This window comes from Chrysochloris asiatica, unplaced genomic scaffold, assembly GCF_000296735.1.
Source record: "Chrysochloris asiatica unplaced genomic scaffold, ChrAsi1.0 scaffold00494, whole genome shotgun sequence".
In the NCBI taxonomy this organism is placed as follows: Eukaryota; Metazoa; Chordata; class Mammalia; order Afrosoricida; family Chrysochloridae; genus Chrysochloris; species Chrysochloris asiatica.
Window position 1 is genome coordinate 742,697 of NW_006409012.1, and position 14,252 is coordinate 756,948.

At 37.8% G+C, this 14,252-nt stretch overlaps 1 pseudogene; it reads left to right on the forward strand.

Moving 5' to 3' along the window:
- The window catches only part of LOC102838709, a 43,621-nt pseudogene extending 30,578 nt beyond the window's left edge, over nucleotides 1-13,043 (forward strand).
- The last annotated feature ends 1,209 nt before the right edge of the window (nucleotides 13,044-14,252 follow it).

Below are 14,252 nucleotides of genomic sequence, written 5' to 3' on the forward strand. Positions count from 1 at the left end.
AACAAAAAATGTAACCATCAACCTAAATGTAGAGAAAAGAGGACATTAAACTTAATATTAAACTTACTATTTAAGTTATTAGATATTTCAATTGGTCATTTAAAGAGCCCTGGTGGCATTGTGGGTAAGAGAGTAGGCTAACTGCAAGGTCAGCAGTTCAAACCTACCGGCCACTCATCAACAGGAAGCTGAGGTTTTCTGCTCTGGTAAAGATTCACAGTCTCCGAAACCCTAGATAGGTTTGCTATGAGTTGGAATCAACTTGATGACAGTGGGTTGCTTTTTTTGTGGGGTTTTTTGGTGATACAGTGTGGTTAAAGTGCTCAGCTGCTAACTAAAATCATTGGCTCTAACCCACCAGCTACTCCATAGTAAAATGATACAGCAGCTAGCTTTTATAGATTGCAGCCTTGGAAAGCCAATGAGCAATTCTGCTCTGTCCTTTCCAGTCACTGTGAGTCCGCGTCAATTTGATGGTAATAGGTTTGGTTTTAGGCTTTAAGAATGGTAATTTGCTACTTGTTTTTATTTTATCCAGTCATTCAAGTAGTAATTGTTACCAAAGAATTAAGAAAATGATTAGGAAAATTTCTGACTTATAAAATTCTATCCTTTAACTTCATTTTCATCCTGTATATTGCAAAAGACAGCATTTTGCAGTTGTAATGGCAAAATATGTGTTCTGAGAATCATGGTTCAAGAACCACTGTCTTATTTTTAAAAGTGAAATTTTAATCACTATGATTTTAATATTTTCAACATGGATAACTTAGTTAATGTGTAGAAATATGAAACTTATGAGTTTGCTTTGTTTATTTAAAAAATTAAGCCTATTGAAGAGATGCGACATGCAATTGCAGATATTCTAACAATGAAGAGTCAAGAAAAAGTTAATTTGGGTAAGGTAGTTTCTTTGATTTCTTTCAAGTGAATGTGATTTTATTGAATTCCTTTTTTATTTTTTAATTTAAAAAATATGTACATTGCTGTTTCCCTCGTACTTCTGTTTACCCACCTTTGTGATATAGTGGATTTATGTAGTTTAAAGAATTTTTAAAATTAGGACACGTGGTTTAAACCTGAATTTGTCATTGTCTGTGAAAGTTACTCTACATCTCTAAACCTTAATTTCATGTCTTAAAATGTGGGGCAGAATGACTGTGATGTTGTTAGGTGCCGTTGAGTCGGTTCCAACTCATATTGACCCTGTGCATCAAAGAATGAAACACTGCCCAGTTCTGCACCATCTTAACAGCTGTTTTTACAGTTGAGCCCACTGAATTGCCACTGTATAGATCTTATCTACTTGAGGGTCTTCCTCTTTGTCACTGACCCTCCACTTTATCAAGCATGATTTGTCCCTTCTGATAACATGTCCTAAGTATGAGAGGCAAAGTCTCCCCATTCTGGCTTCTAAGGAGCATTCTGGCTGTACTTCTTTCAACACAGATTTGTTGTTCTTCTGGCAGTCCACGGTACTTTTCATATTCTCCATCATCAAATTCAAATGCATTGATTTGTCTATGGTCTTCCTTATTCGTTGCCCAATTTTCACATATATTCAGGCAATTGAAAATACCATGGCTTGGTTTTGGTGTCTTTCTTCTACAACACTTTCAAAAGAGCTCTTTTGCAGATTTGCCTAATGTAATGTGTCATTTGATTTCTTATCATGAATGTTGATCCAAGAAAAATGATGTCTTTGACAACTTCAATCTTTTCTCCATTTATCAGGATGCCAGTTGTATGGATTTTTTATTTATGTTTGGAGTCTAATTCATTCTGAAAGTTGTATGCTTTGATCTTCATCACTAAATATTTTAAAACTTACTGGCTTTCAGCTAAAGCAAGGTTGTATCATTTGCACATCACATTAATGAGTCTTTCTTCAATCTTGAATTCAAGCTCTTCATATAACCCAGCTTCTTGGATTATTTGCTCAGCATACAGACTGACTACATATACAATCCTGGCACACACCTTTCCTGATTTTAAGCCATTCAATTCTCCCTTTTTCTGTTCCAACAACCGCCTTTGTCTAGGTCTGTGTCTATGTAAAGTTTCCTCATGAGTACAATTAAGTGTCCCGGAATACCCATCCTTCACAATGTTACCCATAGTTTGTCATGATCTACACAGTTGAAAGCCTTTGAATAGTCAATTTTCCTATATTATACTTCATACATTCAATGTTCCAATTTGTACATACCATGTTCCAATTATCAATGCGTGTTTGCAGCTGTTTTTCCTCATTTTAAGTTGTGCCCTCCTATCAGCAAATGAAGGCCCTGAAAGCTTTATTCCATTAATGTCATTAATTGTTAACTCGAGTTTGAGAATGCACCTCTTCCTCAGTTGGATTTTGAATTCCTTCCAACCTGAGGGTCTCATCTTCTGGCACTCTATCTGACAGTGTTCTGCTGCTATTCATGAGGTTTTCAGTGACTGAACACTCAGAATTTGTGTGTCTTTCCTTTGTCCTAGTCTGTCTGTTGTTGTTGTTAATTGCCATCAAGTCACTTCCAACTCATATTGATCCTGTACAGCAGCCAGTGAGTTTGAACTGCTGACATTAAAATTCAAACTGACCTTGCAGTCCAGCACATTAACTCGCAGTGCCACAAGAATTCTCTAATTTACTGTGGTTATTAGATATAGATGAGGTACAAAATTTATTAGTTAGCTGCATAAAATTTAAACGTTTTCTGGAATAAGATATAAAAAAAAAACTACCACACCATAGTTTTTCCAAATAGACTTGGTGGCTCTGTGAATTAAGCATTGGGCTACTAAACTATAAGGTTGGCAGTTCAATCCACCAGTCACTTCAAGGAGAAACATAAGGCTGTTTGCTCCCATAAAGCTTTAAAGTCTTGGAAGCCCTGTTTAGCATCACTTTGAGTCAGGATTGACTCAGTGGCGGAAGGTTTGGCTTACCGTTTATGGAAGCTGGCCACCATATCTTTTTCCCCAGGGTAGCGGTGGGTTCAAACTGCCAGCCTTTTGATTAACAGTCAAGCACTTAACCATTGCACCATCAGGGCTCCTTAGAATCAGATGTAGGCTTTGCCAATTACACCTTTGGCAAGAGATTTAGCCCCCCTATTTTTTGTAAACCCTAGATAATGTTAATGTCTTTCTCAAGATTGTTGGGGACATTGAATGAGTAAATATATATAAAGCAGGTATTACCATCTATGGCTCATAATTAATTGAACTTTAGGCATTGTTAATAGTGGCTTACTAAATAGGGAAAGAAATCACTATAATTAAGATATAGTTTCCTTGTTAGAATTATTTCTTAGTTTTTACTGTAATACTATATTATCAGTCAGTCAGCAAATACTACACACTGAGGAACCCTTGTAGTATAATGGTTAAATGCTTAATTGCTAACTGAAAGGTCAGCTGTTTGAACCCACCAGTAGCTCTTCAGAAGAAAAGTGAATCTGCTTCTTTAAAGATAACGGCCTTATGGCTTACCAAAGATCAACTGGTGGGTTTGAACCACAGACCTTGCAGTTAGTAGGCTAGTACTTATCCTATAGCACCAAACCAGGACTCCCCCCTAAAGATTACAGCCTAGGGAAACCCTATGGGTAGTTTTACTCTAATATAGATAGGGTTGCTATGAGTCAGAATTGACTCAATGGAACATAGCAATAGTTAGTTATATACATCTTTGCTTGTATCTGGTTATTTTGCTTTGATTAATGTTAACAGGAGTCAGTTTCAATTCTTTATAGCTTTTGATTGATGTTACCAAATTGATTTATACAGTATATTTACAAGTATTCCTTTTTTTAAGTTGTTGTTGTTAAGTGCCATCGAGTCGGTTCCGACCCATAGCGACCCTGTACAGGGTTTCCAAGGGTGTAAATCTTTACGGGAGTAGAAAGCCTCATCTTTCTCCCGCGGAGCGGCTGGTAGTTTCGAACCGCTGACCTTAAGGTTCACAGCCTGATTCGTAACCACTATGCTACCAGAGCTCCTATATGTACACAAAATAAATTTAAAATAAAATTCAAGGTCATACTAAATTTATAAACTAAGTGTGTTATGTATGTTTTTGGTTTAAAAGCTGTAGATAATATTCTAATGGATTATCTGTGTGTGAGGAAGTGATGCTTGTATGTTTAGCTGCTTATTTAGATGTTGTATGTTTGCTAGTATGTTTCACTGAACAGAGTATTTCCATTTGTCATGGCTGTTAATGTGCCCCAGGAGAACATGTAATTGCTCTGATCTTACTTATAATATTTAATAAAGGAATTTGAGAAGTAATTTTCAAAGAGACAGAGGAAAACCAGGAAGACTAGTTGCCACAAATAAAAGAACAAAGGTTACAAATAACCTAATCTTCTTTCTCAAGTGCTAAAAAGAGAAGTGGAAATAAGAATTTCACAAGAAGAGCAACTTTTTTAAACTTCTGTGATAGATATACTCACAGCAGAGCGAGTAGTGGCTGAGGTAAGGCTACTTATGTTCAATCAGAAACATGGGATTTGGCTACTTGATTTAGAGTTTTAGGGTAATGGTGTCTTGGGACATCCCAGTGCTTAGTGCTTCTGTTATACTTAGCAAGTTTATTGTGTAGTGCCTGGAATCTTAAAAACTTTCAGGTGACTGCAACAATTGATTTCTATTTGCCTGAGCAACTGCGTAATGAGAGCCAGGAATAGAAATATCATATGGAATGTGTGGTTAATTGCTTCCGTGAATAAATACATCCTTTGCTGTGAGGCCAGCAGAATTGGATGATGTCAGGCTACCATTACTGAGCATTTTGATCAAAGATTTTATAGAATCATGCTGATCAAAGCATAACATAACAAAAACAAACAAAAATACATAACACACTTAGTTTATAAATAGAGAACAGAACTTAAAATTATCAGAATTTATAGAGCCATAGAGGTTGGATGAATCCCTGAATCTGTTGTCCTGAGATAATCTTTAAACCTAAAGGCAAAAATATTGCCTGAAATCTAATCAAAACCCCCAAAATGTGAAACGAGTAAAGATTGCCTGCTGGAGCATTGTACTCTTTAAAACTTTTTCTATGTGGTGGGGCAAGATGTGCCAAGCTGACCCTCTGCAACCAGGAAATAGGAGGCCAAGTGAAACCGATACAGATGGTGATTTTGGAACCCTGAGCTGTAGGGGATAGGATGAAGACATGGATTGAGTGTCAGTAGAAAGAGGAAGCTGCACAGGAGGGGTAAGAAAGAAGACAGGCAGGCAGGCTGTCAGCCTGGAGCAGTGCAGCCATCTTGAGCTTTTGTGCTCTACAAAGTCTGATAATTTTAAGTTCTGTTCTCCATTTATAAACACAGGAACCGAAGGTACAGGACGCTCACTAGAGGCTGGTGACAAGGGAAGTATGGCTCTCCTATTTTTCCGAGTCTCCTATTTTTCCGAGTCTCCTGGGTTCAGACAACAGGCATGCCGCCCCTCTATCTAGAGGCTTATGAACCCACCCTAAACTGTTCTACACAAACAGAACTGCATACACGTTTCAGTCTCTATCCCATCCACCAGGAGATAGATATGAGTGCTTGAGAACACACCAACATATAAACATCAAGTAAATATAAATACTATGACACCATAATATCTCAGAGACAGCAGACAATTTCAGATTACACAAAGAAACAAGACTGAGTGCCTCAAACAAATTACCAAAACAGAGTCAGAAAATATAATACCAAAAATGATATCAGAACTATCTGAAAAGGAATTTAAAGAGTGATATTTGGGTACCTTCAATAGATTTGAAAGAATGATTGAGAAAACTGCAGATGAAATCAAGGTAAACACAGAATAAATGAAAAATTGAAAATCATACAAAAACAGCAATTAGCAAGCCAGAAGATTAATAGTTAAAGACTTCAGGAAAAGATAATACACTGAAAGGGCAAAAAAGTAGAAATGAATCTATTGTTGTTGTTAGGTGCCATTGAGTTGGTACTGACTCATAGCGACCTTATGCACAGCAGAACGAAACTGCCTGATCCTAGGCCAACCTTACTATTGTTGCCATGCTTGAGGCCATTGATGCTGCCACTTTGCCAATCCATCTCGCCTGGGGGTCTTCCTCTTTTTCTCTGACCCTCCACCCTACCAAACATGATATCCTTCTCCAGAAACTGGTCCCTCCTGACAGTATGTCTGAAGTATGAGAGAAACATCAAAAACAAAACACACAGACAATAGTTAAGAGTTGTTGGAAGAAAACTTGCCTAACATCCTGAAAGGCAAGACAATAAACATTCAAGAAATTGAACAAACTACAAATAGGATGGACCCTAGAAGAAACTCACCAAGACTAATTAAACTCTGCAATGCCAAACACAAGGAAAGAATCCTGAGAGGAGCTTGGGAAAAAATGAAACGTTACCTACAAAGGAAAACTAGCAAGATAAAGCACTGATTTCTCAACAGAAATTATGCAGGCGAAAGACAATGAGATAACATACGTAAGACTCAGAAAAGTTGTCAAATAAGAATCATAATTCTTAACCAAATATGAAGACATTTTCAGCTTAGCAGAAATTAAGAGAATTTTTTAAAAACAGACCAATCTTACAAAAATACTAAAAAGAGTTCTTTGGTCAGAGAACCAATAACAGCAGACAATAACCTGAGATTAACATCCATGACAATATCACCCAGAACTTAACCCGGATAGAAAAATATTTACAGTAAAACAAATCTACAAAAAGGAAAATAAGAAACCAGACTGAAACACTGCCTGGCCCTGAACCATCCTCACAATTGTTGTTTGAGCCCATTGTTGCTGCCACTGTGTTAGTTCATCTCATTTGGGGCCTTCCTCTTGTTCATTGACCCTCCACTTTACCAACCATGTGGATAACAGTGAGTATATGCAGAATGGGGACTTTCTGCCTACCCACCTCAGGCTCAGCAGGATGCTGTCAACATAGTATGTCACTCCAAGACGCGAAGCAACCCCGAGAACAATGTGGGCCTCATCATGTTAGCCAATGACTGTGAAGTGCTGACCACACTCACCCCTGACACAGGTCGCATCCTGTCCAAGCTCCACACTGTCCAACCCAAGGGCAAGATCACCTTCTGCACTGGCATCTGCTTGGCCCACCTGGCTCTGAAGCACCAACAGGGCAAGAATCACAAGATGTGCATCATTGCTTTTGTGGGAAGCTCCGTGGAAGACAACGAGAAGGATCTGGCGAAACTGGCCAAACGCCTCAGAAGGAGAAAATAAATGTTGACATTACCAATTTTGGGGAAGAGGAGGTGAACACAGAAAAGCTGACTGCCTTTGTCAACACACTGAATGGCAAAGATGGAACCGGTTCTTACCTGGTGACTTGGCTGATGCCCTCATCAGTTCTCCAATTTTGGCTGGTGAAGGTGGCACCATGCTGGGTCTTGGTGCCAGTGACTTTGAATTTGGAGTAGATCCTAGTGCTGATCCTGAGCTGGCCGTGGCCCTTCATGTTTCTACAGAAGAGCAGCAACAGAGGCAGGAAGAGGAGGCCCAGTGGGCAGCTACCACCTCTGCTGCAGAAGCCAGAATTGCTACAGCTGGGGCTGAAGACTCAGATGATGCCCTGCTGAAAATGACCATCAGCCAACAGGAATTTGGTCGCGCCGGACTCCCTGACCTAAGCAGTATGACTGAGGAAGAACAGATTGCGTATGCCTTGCAAATGTCCCTGCAGGGAGCAGAGTTTTGCCAGGCAGAATCTGCTGACATTGATGCCAGTTCAGCCATGGACACATCTGAACCAGCCAAGGAGAAGGATGATTATGATGTGATGCAGGACCCTGAGTTTCTTCAGAGCGTCTTGGAGAACCTTCCAGGCATGGACCCCAACAATGAGGCTGTTCAAAATGCTATGGGCTCCCTAGCCTCCCAGGCCACCAAGGATGGCAAGAAGGACAAGAAGGAGGAGGACAAGAAGTGAGAATGCTCAGGAAACTGTATGGGGTGGGACAGGGTGTAGGGCTAGATATGTTATATGTAACTATTTATTACAACCAAAATAAAACTTTACATCTTTAAAAAAAAAAAACAAGAGACAGAGTCTCACCATCTTGGCTTCTAAATATTCAGACTGTACTTCCAAGACAAATTTTTTTGTACTTTCAATATTCTTTGTCAACACCATAATTCAAATTTATCAATTCTTCTGTAGTCTTTCCTATTCACTGTCCAGCTTTCACATGCATATAAGGTGATTGAAAATACCATGGTTTGGGTCAGGCGCACCTTAACCCTCAAACGGACAGCTTTGCAACTTGAACTCTTTAAAGCGGTCTTGTGCAGCAGATTTGTGTAATGCAAAACTTTCTTTGACTTCTTGAATTCTGCTTCCAAGAGCATTAATTGTGGATCCAAGCAAAATAAAGTCTTTGACAACTTCAATCTTTTCTCCACTTATCATGCTATTTTTTGGTCCAATTGAGAGGATTTTCATTTCAATGAACCTTTACATTGAGGTTCAATTCTCTTTTCTTCAATCTTCATTGATATGTATTTCAAGTTGTCTTCACTGTCAGCAAGCAGGCTTGTGTCGTCTGTATATAACAGGTTGTTATTGAGCCTTCATCAAATCCTGATGCCATGTTCTTCTTCTTGGATTATTTGCTCGGCACACAGACTGAATAAGTATGATGAAAGGATATAGCCCTGGTGGAAATCTTTCCTGAAGTTAAATCATTCAGTATCTCCTTGTTCTGTTCTAACAGTTGCCTCTTGGTCTATGTATAGGTTCTTCATGAGCACAATTATGTGTTTTGGAATGTCCATTCTTTGCAATGTTATCCATAATTTGCATGATCCACACAATTGAATGCCTCTGTATATTCAGTAAAGCAGACGTGAACATCTTTCTGGTATCCAAGATCCATCTACCATTAGCAATGAAATCCCTCATTCCACATCCTCTTCTTAATCAGACTTGAATTGCTGGTAGCTCCCTGCTGATGTTTTGCTGTAATCATTCTTTGATTAACTTCAGCAAAATTTTACTTGCATGTAATATTAATGATATTGTTTGATGGTTTCCGCATTCCGTTGGGTCACCTTTCTTTGGAATAAGCACAAATACAGATCTCTTCCAATTGATTGGTCTAATAGGTGCCTTCCAGATATCTTGGTGTAGACTAATGTGTGTCTCCAGCACTGCATCACTTTGTGGAAACAGTTCAATTTGTAGTCCGTCAATTCCTGGAACCTGTGTTTTACCATTGCCTTCAGTGCTGCTTGGACTTATTCCTTGATCACATGTTATCGTTTGAAATGGTTGAATATCGAGTGATTCTTTTGGAAGAGTGACTATATTTCTTTCATTTTTTTTTTTTTTTTTATGCTTCCTGCTTCATTCAATATTTTACCCATTGTTATAAGTGCCGTCAAGTCAATTCTGACTCATAGGAACCCTGTACAAGGTCTCCAAGGAGTGGCTGGTGAGTTAGAACTACTGACCTTGCAGTTCAAACCAACCTTGCAGTCCAATTCTTATCCTGCGGTGCCATAACAGGATTCTTTTTGCCTTTTGTTGTTGTTAAGTCTCATTGAGTTGGCTCCAACCCATAGTGACCCTGTATTGGGTTTCCAAGGAATGTCTGGTGGATTTGAACTGCTAATCCTATGATTAGCAGTTCAGTGTCCATAGAATCCTTCAGTATTACAATTCAAGGCTTGAATTTTTTCTTCAGTTCTTTCAACTTGAGAAATGCTGAGCATGTTCTTCCCTTTTGGTTTACTAACTCTAGATCTTTGCACATTTCATTATAGTACTTTGTCTTCTAGCTCTTTATCAAGCAACATTCCACAACAATTCATAAGATTTTCAATGACTAGTCTTTCAGAAGTGGTTCACCTTTCCTTTTTACTAGCCAGGCTTAGTGTGGAATCTCCACTGAAACCTGTTCACCATGGGTGCCCCTGCTGGTGTTTAAAATTCCAGTGGCATAGCTTCTAGCGTCAGAGCAACACACAAGTCACTAGAGTATGATAAACTTGACAGAGAGAACAATATAGCTAAAGAACTTTTAAATAAAGAGGAAATCAAGTAGATTTCAAGGAAATAAAAATGAACATAACTGTCATTCAACCCCTAACCTAACATTTTATGAAGTCCTAGGTATACTCTAGACATAATCATGGTCCTAACCCTAACTTCATACTCCTGTTGTTTTTAAGTGCCATTAAGTTGGTTCTGACTCAGAGAAACCCTGTTTTAGGGTTTCCAAGAAACAGCTGGTGGGTTTGAACCACTGACCTCGTGGTTCGCAGTCCATTGCTGATCCTATATCGCCACACCAGGAGTCTAACTCGTTACTTGTACTCCACTCCAAAAATATAAGTTAAAAAGAGAAACCATATGATATAAAATTGACAACTGCAACTTGAAAGATTACATAGCAGATATGGGGCAGTTAGTTTATGTTAATGAAGAAAGAACAACTCAGAAAAGGAGGATGGGTATGGTTGCACTATTCAAAAACTATAAATCAGTGTCTCTGAATTATATGTAGAAATTGCTAAGTTGGTGTATGTTCTGTTGTTGTGTGTGTTCTCAATAACAACAAAAATGTATAAAAGAAAAAGAGCCATTTTCCTCATAGTTTTTACTTGCTATAGATATATGTGGAAATGATAAAACAAACATTTAGATCTTTAATTATTCTAGCTTTTGATTCCTTAATGGGAGCATGGTTGCTCTATATGATAAACACTGGACTGTGAACCACAAGGTTGGCGGTTCGAGTCCACCAACACCTCTGTGGAAGAAAGATGAGGCTTTTTGCTCCCACAAAGATTTATAGCCTCGGAAACCCTATAGAGGCTTGTGTTGAGTTGGAATGGATTCAAAGGCACTTAACTACAACCAAAAAAACCCCCACAATTCCTTAATAGACTAGTACTTGAAGTCCTGGTGTGGTGCTGTGGGTTAATGTGCCAGACTGTAAATCCATTTGAACTGCAAGGCCAGTGGTTCAAGGTCACCAGCTGCTCCTTAGAAATCTTTCTATGCAAGATCGCTATGGGTTGGAACCGACTCAATGGCACTTAACAACAACAAAACACCTCACTCTTCAACCATTCAAAGTCCTGTTAGGTTAACTTCCTAAATATTGTTTAAAATCCATCTGCTTCTGTCCATCACTATGCCTGTTACCCATAGGCATATCACGTACAGCTCTTACCTGGGCTATTTAAAGAATACACCCATATTCCTTCCCCACCCCCAGAAGGAGGGGAATAGAAAAACAAAACGTTGCTCTGGCTTAAATGAAATTCTTTTTGAGAAATTGCCATACGTTTCCACAGTGTCTATATTGTTTTACATTTCTACCAACAATGTATAAAGGCTTCAACTTCCATATCTTTGTTAACACTTGTTTTTGTTGTTGTTTGATATTAGCCATTCTAGTAGGTATGAAATAGTATCCCGTTATGATTTAATAACTTTGTCAAACTCTTTACATAGATGCATAAAGGTTTTTACAATCCAGCCCTGCTTTTCAATCTGATCTGACCACTTGCTTCCCCACACTCCCATCCTCCTCTTTATCATCATGAATTCTGAACACACTGGATCTTTAGTATTGTCTTAATCAGTCATTTATTTTTATGCTTCAGAACAACACTATCATCTTGTTCTACTCAACTACTCATTTTTCAAGACACAGCCTAAAATGTCACTTGCAAAACCTTCCCTAGCTATCCACTATTCTTCCAGCAGAGTTGTTGCTCCTTTTTATCATTCCCATAGCCCTTTGTTTCTACCACAGTATTTGTCTCATTCAGAACTATTTTTAAATGTTCATTCATATATTTATACCTACAATTTCATTCATATATTTGTATCTATGTTGTTGTTGTTAAGTGCCATCGAGTCGATTCTCACTCATAGGGACCCTGTATATAGATAGGGTTTCCAAGAAGCCGCTGGTAAGTTTGAACTGCTGACCTTGCCGTTCAAGCCGACCTTGTGGTCCAGTGCATTATCCAGGACTTCATAAACAGGTGCATCAATAATACCTGATGTATAAGAGATACTCAGTAAATACTTCTAAATAGTTGGCAGCAGTGTCTGCTTAGGAAAGGTATTAGTTAAGCAATGGCAGTTTGTTTCTTTTGTTTTGAAAGTTTGGTCAACTGTGACTAACTTAAATGTCTTCTGAATTTATTCTTAAAGTATGGCCAAAGTTTAATTTATGAATGAATGTGTTCTGTATAGGAGAAAATACTGAGGATGCTTGTATAACCAAGAAACAAGTCCACGAAATCAACATTGAAAACCCAGGTGTTGATCCTGAGCCAGACAAGCAGAAAATGGAAAATAAACATCGTAGAAGTGTAGGGTTTCTTGATTGTGAAAAAGAGCAAGAGGACAAAACAACAGATCCAACCTATAATGTTAAAACTCCCAATAAAGAAACCAGGGAGAGTTGCTTGATTAAATTTAATGTTTCTACTACGCCATACTTGCAAAGGTAAACTAACTTTCACATTGTTTTCCTCTAACTTCTTATTATGTATTGCTAACTTCAACAGGTTTGGATTAAACAGTTAGCCTATTATTCTACAGATGTTTAGAAAGTAGAGAAAAGTTTCTCACCACCATGATCTTACAATACCTTTTCCTTTCTATAAAACAATCCATCAATGGTTGTAATGTACCAAATATAGTATGACAAATAGCATAAAAGTACAATGCAAAAGTGTTCACGCACATTTTTAAACTTTGGGAATAATTTTGTGGGTCTTTTGTTTGTTTTTCAGTATAAAAAAGAAGATTCAGCTTGAAGAAACAAATTCCATATTTAAAGAGCTGAAGTTTCTAACACCAGTGAGACGTTCACGGCGTCTGCAGGATAAGACTTCTAAATTACCAAATATGTTAAAAGACCACTATCCTTGTGTGTCTTCTCTAGAACAGCTAACAGAGTTGGGAAGTGAAACTGATGCTTTTGTATGCCGGCCTAATGCAGCACTATGCCCTATGTACTCAGAAATCGAAACAGCAGAGGAGAAATAAAGTTTGAATAACAAAAGGGGTTTTTATTATTCCAGGAGTGTTTCTTATTTTCCTTTTTCTGACATTGCATCTCTCTTAGGTCTGGGAATGGCATAGTACCCGAGTATGTTAAGTATTCGTGGCAGTGAGCTCCTTTACTAATTTTCTCATTACAGCAGGAGTTGCCTTTTATGTATCAGAATCCCAGTCCCCTTTGTCAAGCTCAACAGAAACCATGTCTTTCTTGAAGATGGGAAAACTTTGTCCCGTCCTTCACTGTATTCCTTAAGTATCAATACATTTCATCTTTATATTAGCTGTTCACTTTGCCTTTATGGTGTCCAAAATTAAAGAGAAATTAAAAGTCATTAAATGTAACAACAGTAATGGTACATCATTGGAAAATGAAGTGTTTTGGTTAAAATTTATGATTTTTATATAGACATGTTATTAAACTTTATGACATACCTCCCTGCCCATAAATAGAATACTGATTTTTTAAATCTTTCCTTGGTGATTCTGTAGCAGTATGAAAGTCAACAATTGTAATATATGGTAAGTTGTATAAGACTTACTAGCTTGTTTTCACCAAATTGTTGTTCCCAGACTTCTGTGTTCTTTGGACTGCCTATGGTTCTTCACTGTCACTTTTCATCAATGTTAGTGATATGTGGGCGCTTGGCCTCCTCCTTTCTGATTATAGTTGAGGTCACCAAGAAGACTAGTCAGACTCAATACCGTATTTCTGAAACAAGGTATTCAGTACTAGAAAGACAAGGTGCCAAACCTAGTGAAGATTGTAACCTTAAATCTAGTCTGAGTTTCTTTCTTTAGTACCTTATGTCACTTGACTAAAATGTTAAAAGCTTAACTTTTATAGTTTCATTTCGTATATTTTAGTAAAATGGAACTAAGAAAAGAATAGTATACCATTTAGTAAAGGTCATTCTAGCTTAGGTAGCACTTAAAAAATACTAATACGTTAATAGTTTCTTCTACATGATAGAAAGACTTAAAACTTCACTATAAATCATGTCCCCATAAACTGGACATTTATAAATAGTACACAATTCTCTTCTTCCTACACATAAATAACACAATAAAACCATTCTGTATTAGACCTAAGATAATATTTATATGGTATACATTGCCTACAAACGCAATTCTACAGTTTCAGAAAAGTTTTTTTTTTTATTGTAAATAGTTTTAGAGCCATGTACGTAATGACTG